This window comes from Typopeltis vanoorti, chromosome 2 (assembly GCF_054136105.1).
Source record: "Typopeltis vanoorti isolate ZY-2024b chromosome 2, IOZ_Tvanoo_1.0, whole genome shotgun sequence".
NCBI lineage: Eukaryota > Metazoa > Arthropoda > Arachnida > Uropygi > Thelyphonidae > Typopeltis > Typopeltis vanoorti.
Genome location: NC_143550.1, coordinates 165,021,197 through 165,042,807, shown reverse-complemented (window position 1 = coordinate 165,042,807; position 21,611 = coordinate 165,021,197). Strand labels below are relative to the sequence as shown.

The window sequence follows — 21,611 nt, the reverse complement described above, 5'->3', positions numbered from 1 at the left end:
AATTGTCCTAAAGCGATATCGATCCCTGATTCAGTAGAGCTGGCGTCATGCCAAAACGCTCTCGTGTACAATAATCGGTGTGCACGAAGTAGTTCGTGATATAAGTTCTTGTCTTAGATTTTCGGAACGTGAGTTGTTTAGTGAAATCCTTCGTGGTTGCTGCAGGTCCATCCCAAATCTTTTCCGGGGTTCATTAATTTCAATCTCATAGGGGAAAAAAAAAAAAGGATTATTAAATAGAAAAAAAAATCCGATGTATATATACAGTTTATAGTCAACTGCACTATAGAGTTTATAGAATGAACAGAAAAAAAAAAAAAAACTGACTCTACTACGGTGAAACTGTACTTAAATACATTCACGTTTGAAGTTATTTTAAGCTCCAAGAATATCCGTAGCTGAGTCAGTATGGACGATGCTCTTTAACTTGAAAGACCTGGATTCGAATTCCGTCTACAGGACGCGAAGCATCTTTACTGATTATCCCTTTGCCCACAAAGTATTCCTGGTGAGATTTTTGCAGGGTAGCTCACTATTGCTTTTCCCAACTCTCTCTCCCCCCCCCATTTTATCCGGGCTCGGAACCGGTATATGGTTGGGATGTATTTATGACTACAATCCATGTGTATTCAAGAGCTGGTTTGCCTGTTCTGGGGGACGAAAAACCAGAATTTCCGGGTGAAACCCCCCCCCCCTAAATTCGTATGAAGCCGGCTAACTCACCTTTTAGTCGAAAGAGACTAGATAATGGTTCCTCACGTCACTGACGGGAATCCAAGTTTCATTAGGGCTTTTCAAGCAAATATGAGGTGGTCGATCTCATACTGCAATATGAAGCAACTCAATATTGAACTTTAAGAAATTCGCACATAATTTTATCACTAGTATTGTTATTAAAACAAACTATTTTAGTCAAAGACATTAATATATTAGATGGGTAAAAAATATTATCTGTTTCCTTATACAACTTCAAGATGGCAACACAAGGACATCGGAAAGGCTCGTCATTAGTTGCGAGTATCAGAAAGACTTAGAGATTACAGCAGAAGTACATTGCTTCACCCATCTATCTTCCCCATAAAAAAAAAAAAAGAAACAAAATCAAAACAATGCCATCAATTAAGAAGATCATGGCAAGAGTGCGCTTCCTGTTCAGTTTCTACCACAATAGCAGTGTGAATCTATACACTACTGTAACATGATGTATCCGTTAAAGCAGGCTGTACGTCGCAAACATCGTGGATTGATGCGTCGAAACGACATCATGCTACACACGATAATGCCTTACAACTCATGCGAGTGATTACAATACTACAACAGAAGTGCGTGTGTGTGTGGGGGAGGATATCGATCGTAGGTCGCATAGTTTTGATGTTGCACCCATTGATTTCAATCGCTATGTGGATAAGTAATATGTACCAAAGTAGGCTTATGTGTCATATATGCATGCCACTATGTCAGAATGAAGGCCTTCACATATGCTACCTTATTTCTTTCTTTATTTTGAAATGTCTTGGTAATTACTTACATCAGTTGAGGTATTTGTGCACTTATTTTTCTCTAAAATGATAAATTACTCTGAAAAAATACCTCTATAGGATGGGAATTGTCAATACTCCTTCGATAAGTGAACATAATAAATAAATCCAGTTATGCATTTTATTCCCAAAAAACACTTTTTAAAGATTCGTGGCCAGCCAATCGTTACCCATGACTGTCCCCCTTCCCTCTCCCTTTTTGTCTAACATTATATGTAATACATGTGGAAAATGGTGCCAATATATCATAATGTTGCACACATTCAGAGGGGGAAAAGTCATGGATTTTACTGTTGATGCAGCCATTATATAAAGAACGGAAGTAAATGTCTGCAAACATTCCAGGTGGCGCAAAGATAGCTCTGCGAAATTAAGCTATTGTTTTACTTTGTCTAAAGCGTAGTAATAATAAAATTATTCAAAGCTTAGAATTATCATTTCTTGCTATTGCGAATATAAAATGTTTAATAATTTTTACTTACGTCATAATTAAATCATAACACGTATCCAGTTCCGTATCTAATATTGAAGAGATGGACTGTAAATTTCTTGGGAACAGCAAGTAAAGAAGGATATGCTAGAAATAAAATCACTTCATTATTTGGGGAGAAAAAGAAAGAAAAATAAATTAAAAAGCAGTAAGTTAATTATTTAATTAATGTAGTATGTACAGCACTACATCAGTGTAATACTGTATTTGAGTATGTACCGTGACATCAGATACTGAATGATACCCACATAAAGTGAAAACTTTCATAAACCTTTATTTAGGCCTCATGCGAATATTCTTGATAGAGATATATATTTTACACCTTCACCTTATTATGAATTTAGCTCTACGGTATGCCGCAAAAAAAAAAAAAGTACTGAATTTCGACATCCCCTTCAATACACGTGTAGAGTCTACCATTACATTCAGCGCAAGGGTGTTGACGTTGGAAGAAAAGACGTTTATTTTTGAGCATCATTATTTTCGTTCATACGGAGTTGATGGTCCAAGCCTACGACATGTTTGTGAGCAGTTCATCGTTTGAAGGAATGGGTATTTCACCATGACCCGCCTTCAAACCTTGATGAATTAAGGGATAAAATTACACGATATGTCCCAACCCTTGTTCTCCAAGATGACAGAGAACCTTCGCATGTGCTACGGAACCTGTCTTGAAAGACAACGTGCCCATTTCAGCATGTAATCTACTCTCGACCAAGATTCCACCGATAGTTGTGGAAGTACATATCATCATATGTAAACATATATTTCTTTGTTAATAAACCCGTTTACTCCTTAACATATATCCTTGTAGTTATTCAGTACTTTTTTGCGTCATAATCTATAATTGTAAGAATTATTTGATTAAGATAATATGGAAGGAATAATTATTTGTCTGATGGAAGTGTTTTAAAGAAGAGGCTTATGAAATAAGTATTCAGTCATTGAATGAGACATTCAATTCACTTTTCTGTAAACATTGCCATCAAAGAAATAATTGCCCTTTACCTGATATCTTAATGGCCCAATATTCCTTCTGCCTAAACAACCAAATTCATCTTCGCCTTAATTTATAATCCTACTATCCTTTGGGTAGTCTTTCTCTGAGGAGTACAAACGTCTATTAGTAGTTGAGAAAAGTTTCCTCATTTTCAACATGATACTGGTGTAGGGAACCAACATCACTAATGGAATGTTTCTGAAAGTTCTAAAGGTGTTGTCGTTAAGCGAATTCAATACAGTAATAAAATTATGTAACTAAAATAAGCAATATCATAAATAAGGTATGGATTGTTTATTTTTGATATTGTAGCGATCGGTGGTTTCTACTCCATTGTTATCTGATAATTCCACAGACATCGTTCATTTAGGTGGTGGATGAATTTTGTTATCCAGTGTGACACTACTATTCAGAAACTATAAATTGTAGTCGTTACAAGAAAAGTCAACAACTTTCTTATTTCCTTCATGGCTCACCCAGGATACCACTGTAGGTTTTCAACCTTTCGCAGAGAATCTACTACATTTAAATAAAAAAAAAGAGTTATTTTTCAATCGAGAAAGAGGTCGAGTTTCCGTTGGCTCTTTAGAGAATATTTCCTGTGCTTTATTCCCTTTCTAAATCAGTTAGTCGAAAGCAACGAGATATTCCATCAAAAATAAACAAACCAACCTTTTATATAATCATAGAAATTCCCAGCTTATGCAATGAATTGTCACATCACGCAAACAAATTCTGACGGATGATCTGAGAGATCCAGATGATACCGTTCACTATTATTCAATACAGAATAAAAGGAGGAAAAAAAATAAAGGAAGTAGGTGATATATTTGGCATTGTAACATTCCACTGTAGAACCAATATCATGTCACAATTCTTACAACTAACAAATATAATTAATATCTTTTGTTATTCTACAAGCTACTTTATTAATGACCAACAAAGTTAGGCCTAATGTTATCATTAATACAACAACCTATAGCAGTTGTTCAACTGAGGGCCGTTAGGCTATACTAACCCGTGGAAGAATTCTGGTGAGTCAAGTGCTTTTAATATTTAAAAATATTAATTTATGAATTATTTAAAAAAACAAACATTATTTATAAATATTGATATTTAAAATATTAACAGCACGCGGCAACTTTGTAGTTAATCGTCAGGTGGAGTAAGTCAGTCGGTAATATTCGTAAATCTTCGCGAAGATAACGGTTTGGAGCATAATAAGTAGGCAGACGATAACCAATAGCCAATCACCTGAGAGTAAGCGATGTTATATTTGTACAGCGCATTGCTAAATACATATTATTTATTGTTTTGAGGACACAATAGATTTTTTATATAGTAATCTTAAAAAATTTTATTACTTATATATATTTAAGTAATAAATATATTATTATTACATATATATTACAGTAAATTAAAAAAAATAAGTAAATATTTATTTATTTATTTTAAATTTACTGTACATGTCTGTATAGTAAATACATTTATAATATTTTTTAAATTCTTCGTGAACTGTTCTTGTTATTTATTTTGTTTTGTGAAATGGGATATTGTAGTTCCGAAACGATAATTTCATTTGAATTTAATTTTGGAATAAAATTTAATTTACTCTTTAATTTTTATTAGTGTTAATTTTTATTCGTATTGGGAAACACTCGACCTTAAACATAGGCTAATTCAAAGACAACCAAAAACGGAGCTCTCCTATGGTATTAAGTGTTCAATAGGTCTACAAAAAATTATTATGATTGTCTTTTAAATTCAGATGACCATTTTTGGAGTCTGTGTGTTGAATTATATATTTAGGGAATTCCTAATTACATATTAATGATGTCACTAGCGATTAAACTTAACTTAAAAGACCGTAAAAATTAATGAGTTTTATAACTGGTGAAGAAACTGTATTTATCACTCGCAAAAAAGTAGCTGGCTAGATATCAAAACTAATTCAGACAACTAAATACAGTCTTCTGGCGTGCTACTGCAATCTTTCTTGTTATCACCTTTGGAAGATGTCGTGTAAGCTTACATAGTTGTGTCTAGTCTCTGAAAATAGTAACGCCTACAACTATACTCCACCTCTTCCTTGCAGATTATGAATAGATAGTTGTCTACTGTGTAAAGGTATTAAGTAGCTAAAAATAAACGATGCAATGTAGATTTGCCTTTCTCCTATTCATCCCATCATAATGGAATCATTATTATCTTTTAACGCTACTGTCAGTTAACTTCTTGACGTTTAGTTATCTCTATTTTAAACTACGGTGCGTTGCATTCTTCTTTCTCTAAGTGGTGGGTTAGAAACGAACGACTTCCTTAAGCGTTTAGAAGTCATTAAGCTGTTTAAATAGAGGAGAGGAAAGTGCATTTTATTTTTTTTAAAACCTATAATGAATGATGGAAAGTTGCTTCAAGTGTTCCATGAATCTTTCAATTTATACACTTTGAAGAGTGTAGAAAAGGCATCCATTATAGTTTATCACGAGACTGACTCAGAAAATTCAATAATAAAATCACTTTAAGAGAAAAAAATTCTAGATTGATTCTTTTAATACTAGTGAAGTTTAAATTAACAGCATGTTTTTAGCTGAATATGTCAGGGTCCTCATAGCTCAGTATCGACGATGCCCTTTGGTTTGAAAAAAAAAAAAAAAACATGGGTCCGAATCCTGGTTTGGACTCAAAGAACCTTTATGAGGACTTTTCTTATATAGTGACTTATTTATGACCATTAAACCTAGAACAGTTTTTGGCTTATGTACTATATAGACAGTTTATTTATCTAGTGAAACAGGCTTATTTCACTAGATAAATAATTTTTTCAATTGAATTTTCATATAAAATAAGAGAATATTGTTTACTATTAAGAAAATTTCTGTTATATATGACACCTATTATTTTAATAAATAATTCTCTTATATAAATAAAAAAAAAACAATGGTGATGTTTCTGACTTTTTTTTTTTTCATTTAGATAAAAAAATTCCGATTTCCTGTGCCTCTCTTTGGACCATCTCTTTTAATATCTCCTTATAAAGGAAACTAAAAATCTCCCGTAGAAGACATTCTGTACTATGTCAATAACTTATATATGTCTAATATAATAGTGGTATTTGTGCACGCAACATTTGTGTTGATGACATCATCAGAAAATATGATACTTTTTTTGTTTTTCCTGTGATGATCACTTTGTTATTTCTCGCCTTTCTCGCTAAGTACACGTGGTTGCACATCTCTTCAATGAAACAGTTTAAAGAAAAGGTAAACATATTTAAAATTTTCCGATCCAGTGATTACGGATGATAATATCGATACATCCATATTTAGAAATTATAACATAAAGCAGTAACTGCTGCTCAGAAACTGACAATAATTCCAGCCTGATCACGCCTACTTGAAAAGCGGAAATAATTGACATCATAAAGTACTTCAAGAATTAAAAAAAAAAGCTCCAGGTCCTAATGGTATCACAAAGTTATCAAATTATTACCCCGTAAAGCTATAGTATATCTTACTAACATAATAAATGCAATCTTCAGACTACAATGTTTTCCTTTTTCTTGGAAAATTGCTGATATAGTCCCAGTACACAAACCGGGCAAAGACCCACATCTACCTCAAAATTATCGTTCTATTAGCTTGCTTTCAAATCTAGGTAAAATTGCTGAAAATATCATCTTCTCCAGACTCCAAGATTCGTTTAAAAGTTTTCCCACATTGTCCCAAATCTACTTTTTTTCCTGATACTATTTTTGATATAGTCTTTCTTTTGTTTATAATTCACTCGAATACTCACGGAAATGTTGGCAGAGAGAAAGAGGGATGAATATAATACTGGATTCTTTTAATCAAAACATTGTCGAAAAGTTCCAAGTACTTTAAAATAGTCTTCCCCTTGAAGATTCTTCATGGTATTACAATTTACTACATTTCACTGTTTTAGTTATGATAACGAACAGACAATTACTGGAAGGTGGATAAGAATAAGATATCCTAAATATCAGGTAAAAAAAAACTTTTTTTTTTCTTGAATTCTCATATTTGTGCAAGATGACATTACTTTATATGAATCTCCAAAAAACCAAACACAAACTACTTGGCTCGTTATTTAAAAATATAATAATAATCATTAGCAATCAGTGGCGCACCCAGAGGGGGGACCAAGGGGCCCGGGCACCCTCCAAAGAAAAGGAAAAAACACTAGAATAATTTCCAAAAATCTTTTCCTAATTAAAATTCATTTTTTTTAATTATGTTGTGTGCTACTTATGAATTAGCGATCACTGCAGATGCTCAGTTATAGGTCGTATGCGATGTGTGGTGTGTAGACATAACACATCGCATACGACCTATAACTGAGGTCGTAGGTCGTATGCGATGTGTAGTGTGTATTCGCAAAACGTCTACTCAACTCGCCCCCCCCCCAAAGGTTAAATCCTGAGCGCTCGGCCTCCTCCAAGATTAAATCCTTAGTGCGCCACTGTTAGCAATTGCCACGGACAAGCTTTACATTAGAATCTGCTTAACAGCTTCATGTAATTTCCTATAATGCCTATCTTTAGATTTAAAATTAATAAGTGTATTTATATTTGCATCCCACCCACGAAATCTTATAGTACCTCAGTACTGTACGGCAGATGAAGGCTAGATAAACCAGAAACCACGCTCCATATATTAAACAGAAAAACAGTTGTGCACTCACACCGGGCGTATACGATGTAAATTGTTTATCATATTATTTATCATTGTGTTGGTTCATTAAAACCACAGTCGAAACAACTATTCAGTTTTAATTATACTGGATCATTAAAGCTGTCATAAATTTCTTATAAATAAATTGGATTATATCCAAATTTTGGTGAAATTTTATTTGTAGCCCAGTGGAATGACACTTGCGTTCTCTGCGCTAAGCCGCCAGAAGGTAGACTTAAGTCTAGTCGCCGACTGGATGAGCTTTTTCTAAGCCTTTTTTCGACCGGTTCCCGAATTACTCAATCTCTGGCGCTAGCAAACCAGTTTTTCTCTCCTGGATACTCGGGTTTTTAGTCCCGTAAAAACTCAAGAAAATCGACCGTAGAACTCACATTATTTCAGAAAGCAAATATCCCGTAAGGGTTAAGTGCCAAGAGATGGCAGCGCTCGTTTGTCCGTCTCTTCATCGGTTGCCGCTTATAATTAGTGATAGTCCAGCTATCTCTGATTGGCTACCGGTGGAGATTGAACTGCCCACTCAGTCTCCAAAAGCTAGATAAGGTTAAAAGGCTTTTCCTACTCCCTCTAGGGGAATAAAAGGAGTTAGGTGATTATTATTATTATTTGTATATTTTAAATATATAATTGTTGTAGTTGTATACTTAAATATACTGTTAAAATGGAACTGATTTTTCAGTTTTTTTAAAAACAAAAACACTTTTTTTGAAAAACAAAGTGTGTGGATAGTACCAAAGAATGCTTTATTTTGTTCAGGTCTGCAACTTCAGAAAAATTGGGGAAAAAAAGTCTGTCTAAGATAGAACGAATTATAAAAACTTCAACTGAAGCTGAGTCAGCTGGCCTCTTATTAAGTTTTTTAGCAATAATAATATCCTCGAAGCCTCAGCAATTTCAGAGCACTCCTATACAACAATTTAAAGCATGTTGCAGGTTGTTTACAACGTTTTGGATTGCACTATTACAGACTTATATCCCAGTTACATTATTCCAAACATCGCTTTCTGCAAGGTTTATGACAATGCATTAATATTTGTTGTCACTCTGATCTCAGTTCGTCACCCAAGATAGTATTGCTGTTCTGTAGCTATAGCAACGATGTCTCAATGGATTACCAATCAGATTTGAGGCGTGTAAACCGGACCGACCATAAGTTGTTTCCAGAGATATTTCATTTTTGTTATCTGCAAACATTCGATTTGAAATGAATTATTCTGGTTAGCGACTTCGAGATCCGATCAAAAAAAAAAAAAACTATTGAGATAAACTAAGTTTTGGGTAAACCACTCTTCCGTGGAGCGATTCGTGATTTGACAAGTCGGAACAATTATTAAACAAGCCCGTGTTTCGTGTTACTTGTTTAGTTGTTCAGTGCACGTGATTACTGCAGACAGAATTTGATGATATGAAAGCATTTGGAACAAAATGAGCACATTACGTTTTGCGAATAAAAGTCAGCAACCAAAACCTGAATTTTCACGGAAAGTTATAAAAATCATGAGTTCTTCTGTTGTTTTAAAGATAAATATCGGTTGAAGCAACCACCTGAAACGTCTTTCTGCTGATACAAATAAAGAATCAGTGACTGAACTACGAATGTTGTCTTTCAGACTAAGAATATCAACTCACTGATACGTATTCTTATACTGTCAATCAAAATAATGATTTGAAAGATATTTGGAATTGCGGCCAAAAGCCATTAGGGCTTTGAGGATGTGTATATTATGTATGTTAATTGCGTGTGTTATTTGCGTGTTCTTTTTTTATTTTTTATTTTTATTTTATTTTATTTTTGAAAAATAAAAGAAAATGTTTTTTTGTTTGTTCGTTTGTTTCCCGAGAGTATTAACAACTCAATTTTTTGACTAACTTTTTAAAACAAAATCGAATACACAGAATAAAATCCACTTAAACCAACACAGAAAACTACTTAAATACATTTAAAAAAACTTATTTCTGAAAAGAAATGGAAAATTCTCGTAACTTTCTGCGCATAATTTTGCTCATAGTAAGTGCGCAGAAAGTTACGATTTCCTGTAGATATCATTATTATGAAATAAATAATGATATTTAAGCCTTTTCTTTTTTTAATGTAAGAGGATCTTTCAACTAGCGTTATAACTTACCGCCGTATAAAAAGAGGTCGCTTTGCCTTGTATAGTGTGTAAATCTAACCTGATTATGGTTCTTAGTTTAAGGTTTACAGCTAAACTAACGTATTACGGCACACCTAGCCGTTTAAAATATAAATAAAATAACAATTTATTATTTATATTATATTTACATAATATTTATATTTATTTAAATTTATATTATAATTTTTATTATATTTTTTGAATGGAGATACTGTATTTTGTAATAAATACGAATAATAGGACCGAGGATATTACAACAACCAAAATGGAATTTTTATTTATTTTTTGCATAGCTGGTTATCATACTATAAAAAGAAATCCGTAATTTTCTGTTCCTTTTAGCAGACTTTTTTTTTTTAAATCAAATCACCGCAATGGGTGATAACTACGAGTAGTGAGGAAGTAAAACTGGGTTTGCCAGCTTTCTATGTCTCCAGTCGGATATCACGTGCGATGGTAGATGGATCTTTATCCTCAAACTCGACAAAGGATGTTTGGGTACTTTAGGGTTCTAATTCGTCAGCATTCACTTCTGTTTTTACATCAGTAATCTTCCAATTAATATATCCAATATATATCCAATTAAGAAGTTACAGTGGATTCTACTTTTCCTTTTCACAAACCTGCGACTACAGAGATTATCAAAACTTTTATAATAACTACGTATACAACACTAAATTCTGATCTCCATTCTCAATTCGGTCTTATTTCTTACAGGAGCCCCATTTCTTCCATTCTTACTTTGGACAATATCCAAATCTCTGGACAAGGTGAGATTTCTCTCCTTGGGATAAACTTAATATCCAATCTTTCTTATCATTACCCACAACTCTTCTGCATCCAAAAAAATTCCCTTTGGTTCAAGGAGTCGCTTCACTTCTTGAACAACTGCGAACTCTGCAAATCGCAAGCCTGTCTGTCTATTAAAGGCTTTTTCTCAGATTTTGGAGTGAGAACAGTTATCCTTGACAGCGCAAAAAAAGAACAATTTTAGGCTGATTAAGAATTTGTCTCGTTAATTTACCCAACTCTCCATACTGTGTGCCTTTTCTTCAGATATTTCCATGGTCGTTTCGTTATAATTAGCATCGGTAAATCCCCACTCTCCTATAAATATGCTAAAGCAAGTATTGCTACTATATAACAACAATAACAACAACACGTTTCCATAGTTCAACTGCAAACTTAGAGAACATACCCCCTCCCCTCATTGTTCATTTCCTCTAGTGTACTTTCCTTTTGAAGTAACCGTGTTTCACTCCCCTATAGCGCCTTTTATTTCCTTATAGGGAATAGGCAAAATGTATGTTTATTCTCCTACACAGCGCCTTTTATTTCCCTATAGGGAGTAGGCGACATGTATATTTGTTTTTAATATATTTTTAATATTCAAAAATTCCTAATGTATGCCTACATCTTATACATAATTTATATTGACCCAAAAGAAATAAATATAAATGAAAATAATTTAAGTATAACGCTTATATTCTTTAATTTGGCATAGATAAGATAATGAATTGGAGAATAATATGGATCCAGCAATATTTTATAGCCAAAAATAGAAAGAAATCTAAAAAAAGTTTCGATAGTTTAAAAATTTACTAGAGAACTTTAAGTTTCTTTCTATATTTGACTATAAAATATGGTTATATCCATAATATCCTCGAATTTCTTACAGAAAGTAAGTTCTGATTCCTGAAAATTATAAAGATCTTGATTAAAGAAGATATTATAGTTCGATATATTTATTATTTCTTCAATAATGGCTTATTCTGTTAAAATAGATGTTACGTATTGCTAGCTCAAAATCTGTTTTGTAGATGCTTTTAAATCGATATTCGAGAGATATCAAATCCCATAGATATGTAAAAGCCAAACTTAATAATGTATATTTTTATATTACTTAAAATTTGCATATTTTTAAATTTGCATATTTGTAAATTATATAATTTATCAAATACTTTGTTGGTCCCAAAAAGTTAGTTCCTGTTGTATCCTATCGGAGTTCCGGTATCCGATTATTGCTTGTATGGAAATCACAATACAGAGAAAAACCACTGAAGACTGCAATAATAATAATTAATAGAAGAAACTGATTAATTGTATTCCATGTATCCACAGAAGCATTGTAATGTCAGCATCCTAAACGTGATTTCTTCCCACACAAAGATGGAAAATTAGATTAATTTTTTGAAGCACGCCCTAGCCACGCTTTTGCTTACGTCACATTCTCATAAAATTAGCAAATTTAACCTCTAAGAACGCCAAGCACATTGGCAAAAGGACTGGATTTTTCCACTTTTTTTTCTCTACCCACTATGACTACAGATGAGACGTATAAGGAAAAATAATGAGTACAGGTTACAAATATGCGCATGTGCATACACGTGACCTTGGGGAAGATTTTTTTTTTTTTTTTTTTCACCCGAGTTGTAATGCGTGGTTGCTCAAGTTCGTATTAACAGGGCGAAAAGCCTTTACTACGAAGGTCGCCGCCACTCTTGCTTTTTGAGTAACTGGGAAACCCGTCTGACAAGTTTGGTCTTAATTCTGCATAGACTTGCCTATTTTACGTATTGACCTTGACGTCTGTAAGCTTAAAACTTCAAAGAACTGGTTACCTACTAAGAGAGAACTGGATTTAGGGAAATCCTGAATAAATTGACGCTATATCTGTACGTTGGCGTAGATTGGGGGGAGGGGGCTTTCCAAGATTGCTGTCGTGGGGTACAGGATGTAGCAAGTTTATTTTTATAACATGTTTACTATTGCTTTTTCAATAATGACAAAGGAAAAACTCTCGATTGGTATTCTCTTCATAAACAATTTTTATTTATTTATTTCAGCTGTTTATTTTTATTACATAATTCGTATTAATAAACACTCAAGTCAATTGACTTGGGAAAAATTATTAGGCGATGTTACTGTTTAAACATTGATGATGTTTAGCTAAATACCAGGATATTCTACCATAGATCTTCAATAGTCTTTCGATGTATTAAATTAAGGCTAACTAAAAATCGATCGCAAAGTAATTTTACACTCCTTCAATAAAATTTAAGCTAATAAATGTTATTTTTTCGAAAAGTCGCAGAAATTAGCTTCTAACTTCTGTGCAATCGATTTTGGGAAAACGATCGCAAAATAAGTTTGCAAAAAGATTGGAAAATTATATATCAAAGTCAAATTCTACCTTTTCCCACAGCATGTAAATTCAAATAGATATTCTATCACTGAGGTTAAAGCAAGAAACAAATATCATTCAAACAAAAACCTTATAAAAATCTCTCCCATTCACTTCTTCAACATTCATATTATACAACACCAACTTAAATAATATCCACAGATCTGATCGCTTGTTTGTAACTGAACTCCAAATTACTGCCCCAACAAACACAAGCTATCTATCCCCCTGTATTCTTTCTTCCACAAGAAACATATCTTTGCCATTATGCAATCTGGTATTCCTTGACAGAGGATACCTCATCTAGAATGCCCTCTTTTTGGTATAGCTCAAGATTTCTTTTCTTCATTACGTATCATTCATTTGCAGTCTTTACCAATCCCTAATTCTGAAAATCACTCGACTTCTTAACAATGAAGAAAGGTTTCCTGCAGCCCAACTTCTTTAACTGCGAAGTCATCTTTTTTAGTTATTTTAATGTCCACAACTCCAAATGACTCCCTTTTTCTAATTCTGTTGACCAAGCTAGAAGAAAATTCTGAGGTATTTGCTGTACGCAATGTTTTAAAATAAAATTGTTCACACCCCGACCAGAATTTCTGACAATCGTCTCCACTCCTCAACATCCTGAATCTTTTCTTAACCAGTTTCCTTGTACCCTGTTTAAAGTACCATCTCTTCTTGGCAATTCAAATCACATTCTCATACAAGTTTCATCTCAAATGGAACATTCAAATGCAATGGAATGTTCAGACTACTGGTAACATTATCTGGATCTACATATTTGTTGGGATAGTTTCACGGAAATCATTCATGTTGAATTAAGTTCTTCATTCCTATTCTGTTCAATATTCCCGCTCAGTATTCAAGCCGTGGTTTTTCAAAAAAAAAAAAAAAAAAACATAAAGAAAAGAAAAACGCATATCGTAAGTGGCTTGTGACAAAAACTCCAGCTTCATTCCCAGCCCACAGTAAAACCTTCAACATTTGTAAAACAGTCATTAACAGGATTAAGTCTGACTTTCAGATCGTTAAATGTTGAAACCTTGCCCAAAAGGAGTCATGTCTTCTGGTCCCTTGTAAAAGCTGTTGTGCGCAACTTCTGTGCGTCTGCCTACTGTCCAAAAAGTGTTGTAACGTCTTGGTTCCTTCTCATCCAACTCCCGCATAGATGACCGAGCTAAACTCTTGGAACACATTGCATTATATGTTTCCAGGGTCGGGAAGGACACCGGATGCATGTGATGTAAAACATCACAAGTGGCTATAATCAAACCATTGACGTATCGCTCTCATCTCACCTCTGGACATGTGCCATGGAACGATCCGGAGACATTTGTGTTCTTTCACTCAACATTGCCGAAGTACTTGATAGGTTTTGAATCGAGCTGCTCGGCAATCTCCTGTTTTATTTATTAAACTACAATATGTTGCATATTGTTCGCCTTCACCATTTGTAAGGGAATTGTCAATTTTCTCTTGGTTCGTTCACTGCGTGTAATCACACGTATTCTCTCTTCAGATTTACCTACTAATGTAGGTGTTCTTAAGAACTTTGTTATTTCACCACCTTCTTCCTCATGTACATTAACGAACTTTCTCTGACCATAAACCTATTCACAGTTTTGCTGGTAATAGCATTCTATTCATCCTATTCATTCACATCATCCTACGCATACAACAAACCTTGCAGTGTTCAAATATCTCAAGTTTCAAGTTCATCTACCATGTTTGCCATAAAGATTGATTTCCACTTCAACCTTTAATGGGCTAATAACAACCCAATCACTAATAAATGTTGCTTTTAATACAAGACATGGAAATACGTATTTCGTTTTTTTTTTTCTGTTACATAGTTTCAGCGCCCTCTACACAGAAAACGAAATACGTTTGCATTACTTATATAAAATAAATTTCACAAATTTAATTTATTATCGTAATCTATAATATTCGGTAAATACATGCGACTGTTACATTTTACACTTAATTGCAAAGCAAATGTCCTGCTGTTTAACAATATATTTTCTTATCTGTCAATAAAACTTATGCTGCATTCCTTGAACAACATTTTCAGGAATTGCATAGCTATCTATATTGTCAGTTCTGCCACTATAGGTCTCTCGTTCTCCACAACTTTAAGAATAACAAGAGTGCACGTGCCAGTGAGTCAACAAATTTCTACAAAGATGTCCTTCGAAGATGGAAGAAGTTAAACCCAGTGAAGATAGGATCCCTTCCTGAAGTCTTGATGGAACCCATCTTCCACAACACGACGGTAAGGAACCCCCATCACTCAGATAGAGATTTTCTTTACTCCATGGAGCTGGCGAGACGTGAGGATCTTAGGTGATATTCTTTCTTTTCCCGAGCCTTACCTACCATTTTCCAAAATCACTCACAAACTTGGAATACGGGAATCAGGCTGAGTAGATACACACTGTGAAATCAGCTTTTCAAGCTGCTATGCCTGATAACATAACTGAAGAGGGTCTCATCCTCCTGACGCAAGATTGATTCGGCGCCTATCTTTCTGATAAAAGCCAACAATGCATAGGAAAAACTTACACCCTGCAACATAAACAAAATCTACAGCACTCTAATACAACAGTCCAACCGAAGCACTTCCGTGGAAAATTCTGCATCATCCTACCAAACAATACTTCACTGGGACCTACCATATCGCACAAGAGCCACCAAACCCGATGCAGATATTCAGTGGAGAATGTGGCACAATGTACTACCCACTCCAACCATATTACGGAAATTCAACCCAGATGTTTCAGTTAATGTCTGTTCTGTTACTGAGCAGGAACAGTTCAGCATATATACTTAGAATATCCCGTCAACACCCAATTAATCCGTTTGTCTCGGGAAAGGCAGCCTTAACCTGCGGTTGTCTCCATACAGAAGAGGAACATCTCAATCTTGTCCATGCATAGTCAAAAAAAACCATTCGATCTGCAACTACCTCTTCATCAATGCGAAAATAGTAACATACAGTTTCTATCTTCGACACACAAGACTAGGCAGCACCACAGTTTCACAGAGTGACGCGGTTGACTAACTCCTTGCAGCCTTCAAACAAAAGGTAAGAATTCAATTTTACATGAACATCATCACCATAGCAGAACAACACATCAGATCTTTTCTAATAAGACTGGAATCCACGGAATCAGCTCCTGGCTGAGCAAGGCGACTGTATCACAGTCCACCTTCCAACATAGAAGTGACATCATTGCCCCCCCCTCCCAAAGAAAGAGATTTTCGTGCTTAACCATGTGAATAATGATAATCTCTCACTCTCATGTAAATATGCAATATTGTCTTGTAGCAACTGTTATTTTCTTGTAAGGTATAGTATCATGTGTCAAAACAACTGTTAGCAGTATGAAAAGTGTAATATCGTTTTATGTAATTTATCTCAACAATCAATGAGCATGTAACCACATTGCGGTGAACCAAAACCGGTTAATCCTATACTTAAGATTGTTATTCTTAATATATATATATATATATTTCACAATAATTATAATATTCCCTATTATTATTATTATCCCCTAAATTATAATGTTCCCTAATTATAATATTATTCTTATTGACTAATCAAAATTACTTTCAAATATCTCTGTTTAATAAATCAGACTGCCAACTAATTGATTAAACAAATTACCTGCAGATATAGGTCTTCTTGCTTCTTATCTTTTTCCGGAATGAATAAATCAATGGCATCTATGATGACGTAAGAAGCTCAAGTCACATGATAGATCAATAATTATACGTTGGAAGCGTGCCAATGATTTTTTATTTAATCTGTTACACAAATGGGTTTATCAAAACCAAGACGTGTCCTGCAATCCTTCAAATTAAAGAGAGGTCACCGTATCGAACCTGTATACTCTTGCATCGTGTTCGCCCTGTTGCTAAAAGACACGAACTCTAGACAGCTTTGTATAATATCATCACCGTGTTAATTGCCCATTATCTTTAGCATATACCTGTACCTAATTCTTTTCGTACTTAAACTTGTTCTTCAAGGACAGGAAACAGCCATCAGAATAGATTATAACTACGTAGGAAACCATTCGATCCTACGAACAACACGTGAATACACTATCGGTATTCACAAGTGTTGCATTGTTTATGATATATGGGATTCGATGATCAGACAAGTTGATGATGTTTACAGTGCACTTAAAATTTTCTTAGAGTTATGTGTATTGGATAGATTTAAATAAATAAACTTGACAAAATTGATTGCTTAAAATGATCTCTTGTCTTGAACGTTGGACAGCCAATTTCAACTACTGATGGCTAAATACTTGATAAGTTTTAATTCTTTAGAGTGCCTTCCTTTTACCGAATTTGTGAACAGTAGATCCATCACTTATCATGGCAGATTTCTGTTTCCTTATATATCATATCTACTAATGAGAAGTCAAAATGCCCAGGATCAGAGGGGCATGAAATAGAAAAATATTGAGAGAGAGAAATTCGTCTGTTTAAAAGTTCCCAGGTAAGTAAGTATTACTAAGTGTAGTAATGTGATCTCACCCTCAGAACTTTAGATACGTGGATGGGCAAATATGTTATATATTCCTGGAAACTTGCTACAGGAATCGAATATACTATATTTCAAGGATAGCATTTAAGCAACTAACAAGATATCACACCGGTTAATGAAAATCATCTATTCCTAAAGACTTTCATAAACATGTATGTTAGAGTGGAAGTCAAACTCGCAGACTGTTGGTTGCGTTGTGGTGTCGTTATCCACTCAGCCATCAAAACTGGCTGGTAATCCAGATCTTAGCAACTTCGGAGCAGACATTTGCATTCTGAAAGAATATTCCTTTGGCAGTTTTCTCATGTTGTGAAAAAACATTATGGGGGAATCCACAAGAGGTAAATTTTAAATGACGATGAGAAAATATCTCAAAGAATGCACAGAAGTTTTTCCTCTTCATGCTGAAAACTGTGTAATGTATTCATTTAGTAATACTGTTCTTCCTTCTCAACTTACTCATTCATATTTATTGTTTTGTAACACAAATCAGACCTCTTCCACAGAGACACGGTAATTTGTCGTGTATCACAGATGAAACACTTCCCCACCCAATAGAGGCATAAAACTTGAAACAATTTTGGAGACCACTTTTTGAAATCCTTGATTGAATTCCCTCAGAAAAGGGCCTCTAAAGACGACCAGAACTATTATTTTCATGCAAGAGAACAACACTAAAACTGCTTCCTTTCATCAGGACTTCCTTGAGATCATCGTTAGTTATGTGCCATATTCCAGTCACATGATGGATCATTTTGATGCTTCTCATGGATTTTTTTTACTTACTTAATCAAACGAACAGTATCGATAATAATGACTTATACAACTGAGACACTTTTAGAAATGCCATAGAAAAAGCACTGTTTTCTAATCAGAGTTCTGTTGTTTTATTTCTTCTGGATGAAACAGATAAGCATGCAGTTTCTTCGAAAGGTCATAAGTACATTCTTATTCCATCTGGTGCATGTGTTGCATGAATCACTGACTAGTGACTGTAGTTCAAATGCGTTGTTTGACCATCGGCACGTACGGACTCTTTTGTCGCAGACGTTGACTTTGTTGCGAGATGTGGAAGGCATATCTGCTTACGAGGGTTGAGGTATATTCCTTTTCATCATTTCGTAAACGTTCCTTTGGTAATTTTCCAAATTTAACGTAAAGTTTTAATTAGTAGCGAAATTCGAGCAACACGATTGTATACGAAAAGGTAAAGTAATCAAATGATACTAAGGAAATATGAGAATGGTTTTCCTTTTCAATCGTTTTCGACCGTACGTGACTTTGTAGGCATTGCCCACAAAGTATTCCTGGTGAGATTTTTACTGGGGAGTTCACCATTGCTTTCCCGAAACCTCCAATTTTGTCCGGGCTCAGGACCGTCATATGGCGGTGACATATTCATGACTGTAATCCATGCGTGTTCATAGGATCAGTTTTCCTGTTCCAGGGGACGAAAAATCCGAGTTTCCGGGTGTATTTCTAAAAATCCGAATTTGAGCCCAAGAACTCCTTTTGGTTTGGCAAAACTAACTTTAATTAGTTTTCCCAATTTGGCTATTAAGATAATTTAAATTGACATTGGCAACCATCAATCCTTCACTTTCTGTTGCACCTGTTAACACAAAAGCAGCAGTTGGCCAGCATCCCTTTAGTGTGCAACTGCAAACACACTTCTCTTTTATTCCATCTACCTCTGTCTTCTGGAACAACCTTCCTCATGAAGTATTCCCAAACGATTACATCCTCCAACTCTTTAAGAAAAATGTCAATAGATCTCTTCTATCTCAAGTGACTCCAATTTAATTCGAATTGATCAGAATTGTTTTCGATTTTGATCTTAATCAGACCCTTTTAATGGCAAAATTAACTAAAACAAATTTGTGTGCAATGCAAGAAAATCGATCTTAGAACTCACTATTTCAAATAATAATATGTAGAGTCAGAATTAGGGACCATGATATGACGGTTGTTGTTTTCAGTACACTCCTCCCAGGAGGTCTATTAAAATAACGATAACCTTGGAACAGCTGCTGTCAACCACTCTTCAAGAAGTTAGACCTAAACGGCATTTCCTACTTCCTTTGAGAATAAAAGGCGTTACTGGATTTATTTATTTATGGCATTCTTGTACAGTAAGCGATTTCAATTATGCAAATCATTTGCTTTATTTTTAAAACTCAATACTGTCTGAATTTCTTGGCTTTACTAATTATAATTGTGCTTAACACAAAATTCAACTTTGAGTATTTTATGTTTAAAAATTATCAGTCTTACACGTGTTCAAGTGGCCATGTAATATATGGAATTCAGTGATTTGACAGAGAAATTAATGATATTTACAGTGCACTTTACATTATCTCGGAGGATGTGTGTCATGTACAGATTTAAATAAAAAAGTTTACAAGACACCTGCACAATCAGCGTCTCTCTCTCTTGAACAAGAGAGGCGCTGGTTGTGAATATATTGAATTTAACAATACAGTACTTTTTTTTTTTCAGAAGTAAGACGTTAGTGAACATTAATATGTAAAATAAGAAAAAGGTTTATGTTTTTACTGTATTTTTCCATGAATGTAATTCTCTAAATCTGTTTCATCAAATAAAACAAAAGTGTTCACTTGTTTACTTTAGTTACAGCACTACAGTGGATAATGTTAAGCTGCAAACAGCATCCCAGACGTTCAAACAGCTGCAAACAGCATCTTTAAAAACGTTCCTTGCGTCCCAGACAGGACTCGAACCTAGGTTCGAGTCCTGTCTGGGACGCAAGGAACGTTTTTAAAGGATTTTCAACGGATATAGAAGACTGTGTTAAGAGTTCAACTTCGCGTGAATTAAATGAAAATCCTAGTTTTGTCTGTTAAGTCACAGGGCCAAAAATGGGAAGCGACTTTTTTTTTCAATATTTTTCTTCCACGAAGGCTAATTTTTATTTTTTTTAAATTTTTATTTTTCCTAAAATAGTTCGTATTGAAGAATCAATGACCCGATGAAATTCACACCATCTACCCATGAACAAACCCATTCAAATCCTGATGTGATAGGAAATAAATAAATAAAGTAGTCCGCTAACGTCACTTCTTTCCCAAAGGGAGTAGGCGATGCCGTTTAGCCCTATGATTATTATGATTATTATTATTATTATTATTATTATGCAATGTCCCACAGAAGAAAAGCGACAGAAAACAATAATAAACGAAGAAATAGTCAACCACGAAATAAGAAAAACAGACTGGGAATACCTGGCATCAGATTCAGCAGATATCTTACAACAACATATACAACAACATTAAACTCACACTGGAGGAAATATATAAGAAAGCTACAAAGAAAGTCAGAATTCGTTCAAAAACAACACAAAATCCTTGGATAACACAAAACTTAATCCTAGAAATACACAGAAAGGACGCTTTATGGAAGGAATTAAAACGATATCCAAATAACAGCTTTAAAAACTAAATATAAGATAACAAGAAATCGCCTTACAACACAAATCAGAAATGCAAAAAGAAGCTGCTACAGAGACAAAATAACTCTGCACAAAACAACATGAAACAAACCTGGCATCTGATCAATGAGATGCTAGATTGTGTTCCCAACACACACAGTCCCCGAAACCATAAAACACAGCTTCATGAAAGACGCAAAACCTATCCAATAACTAGCAAATGATTTTAACCAATACTTTGCAGACTAGATCCAAGAATTGCACAGAAATATTCCTCAATCACAAAACGTGACCCTCCACTTGGACCACAATCAGAACAGACATTATGGTTCCCAACCATAAAAGAAGCAGAACTTCTCTCAGCAATACATCAAATCAAATCAAATAAAGGCCCAGGAATAGATGGTATCAGACCTAAAGATATAAAGCAACATGCAACTATTTTAAGTCCTATCCTACTAAAATTAATAAATAAAATATTTAAAACAGGACAGACACCAAGTATGCTAAAGACCGCCATAATCACACCATGTACAAACATGG

At 34.3% G+C, this 21,611-nt stretch overlaps 1 protein-coding gene across 1 annotated transcript in view; it reads right to left on the bottom strand.

The window, feature by feature from the left end:
* Positions 1 to 21,611, bottom strand: part of LOC150109611 (putative nuclear hormone receptor HR38) — an 87,448-nt gene that overhangs the window by 45,499 nt on the left and 20,338 nt on the right. The window contains exon 2 of the mRNA XM_090409198.1: positions 2,021 to 2,115. The gene's annotated coding sequence lies outside the window, so the exon portion shown is untranslated. The remainder of the gene's footprint in view (positions 1 to 2,020; positions 2,116 to 21,611) is intronic.